Source organism: Idiotropiscis lumnitzeri, chromosome 1 (genome assembly GCF_059441095.1).
Source record: "Idiotropiscis lumnitzeri isolate Australia: NSW breed Sydney's pygmy pipehorse chromosome 1, RoL_Ilum_1.0, whole genome shotgun sequence".
NCBI lineage: Eukaryota > Metazoa > Chordata > Actinopteri > Syngnathiformes > Syngnathidae > Idiotropiscis > Idiotropiscis lumnitzeri.
Window position 1 is genome coordinate 31,670,926 of NC_142391.1, and position 2,139 is coordinate 31,673,064.

The following is a 2,139-nucleotide window of genomic DNA, read 5'->3' on the forward strand; positions in this document are numbered from 1 at the left end:
ATGTGACGCGGGACATCACAAATGACCTCGGAGGGACACGAGTGAGAAGAGGAAGCAGAGAAGAAGAGAGAAGCAGCTGTGTCCCAGAGTACATTTTGTGTTTTCCTTTCTCCTTGTCCGCCTGGACGTCCTGCCATTGTGTTTGTTTGCCTGCTTCAAAAAAAATAATAAATAAAAATACCCAGAAAAAGGTTAAAAACACCGTGACCAAAGACACTGCGGGCATTTGGGAATGGAAGAGGGGGGTTGTGGGGGGGGGGAGGTAGGAAAATTGAGTGTGGGGTTTGATTTATGATGTCTCATGAGAATAATGTGATGTGCTGCCGAGTACATCCGGGAGCTTGTTAAACAACTTTTGTTTTTTGTTCCGGAACCCTGGAAAAGTTTTCCATTACAACTGTTGACATTTTCACTGTTTTTTTGGACCGGGATAATGCAATGTCACCCTCCCTATGGCCTTTGCTGATGAAATTCCCAAGGATCCCAACTCCTTTAAAAGGAAAAGGCTACAGCAGCCATACATACTTTAATTCACATACTGAATTAAAATAAAAATCAAATCCAATACAATTAATAAATAAACACAGAAATAAATAAACATGAATAAATATATAAAAAAGACATCAAATCAAATAAGCAAATCGATTAATTTAAAGAAAAACAAGAAAAATGCATAAATATGCAAGGATTTGTTTTTTTATAATAAAACGGATGAACACACAGAGTAATAAAAAAAACTAAAGAAACATAAAATAAATAGTAAAACAATATATAAAATTAGTCCAATGTTTGATTAAAAAAAAGACAAGCTAAATAAGTCAAAAATAAATACATAACAGACAAATTAACAATCAATAAAACACTAAAATAGACAAAATAATAATACAAAACAAACATAAATTAATAACCATTTTAATATAAGCATACAGTCAGCCCATAGGAAATGGGTCACTACATGCCAAATCAGACCCTCCCCCTCAAAAAAAACTCTAAATAAATATTCAATGAATATTCAGGGAATATCTGAGTGTATGGATACTTTGATCCATATTGTTGCTAACCCCCCCAAAACACATCTGAAAGTTTATATATTCCAGAGAACATGGGAGATTACATTTCAAGAAAAATCTTTTCAAGGTCATGTGATCCACAATGCCAATTTCAAGGTCAAATTATAAATCAAAAGGTTGAGTTTCTAAATTATGCATCGATCCTCTCAAAGATGGTACGTTTGGAGTATTTGTTGATTTATGTTTTGTGAAGATTGTCTGAGTAGTACGTCAGATTCAAAGGGTTCAAACAAGTTCGGCCGCGCCCCTTTTTAAGGAAAATGGAACAATTCGGTGGGCCATTGCTCCCAAAAACCTGCTCTGATTAACCTAAAATTTGAGTGCGCCGAGTTTCATTAAAATCAAAATCTACTTGGTTAAACCCACTGGTTGATTTGGCATGGAGCGACAAAATGCAAAAATTCCAGCAGACTCCATAATGAAAGCAACAGGCATAAAGAATGACTAAAATTACAAAGATGAAAGATATCAAACATGGCATTGATTGAAGTAATCTTTTTTTTTGTATTGCATTGTTTTGTCAAGGTCCACAATAAACTGCATGGGCCACTAATAGACAAAAAAACTAATACACATTACAATAACAACTCACAAATAAAACAATACACTTATAAATGAATCATTGTAGATCCTTATAAGTCTATGTCGGTCGACCAACATTCTTCTTTCTTTCACATTCTTCTTGTGATTCTTATTTCCTTTTCAGAGATCATAATATGTTACTTATCTTGGCTCTCTGACAGCCCGGATCAAAGCTAAGCATTATTATCTTTGTAAGGGCTGAATTTTCCTGCTGAAGGCGTTATTCACTTGGAATGGCATGGCTACAATTCCTATCAAAAGTGACAATTGAATATAATGGAAAATGCACAAATGACTTGCGCCTTAAGGCAATGGCATTCATTTGTTTGGCTCACTTTAACCCGTATAAAGTTACAGTACAGTGAGCTCCGCATGTATGAGTGACTCATCCTCAAGCCGCCATGAAAGCAAAATCAGCTTTTATGATGGAAAGAAGCATTTTGCGTTGCAGAAATGTACAGTTTGGTTTTAGATTGTGTGGACAGAA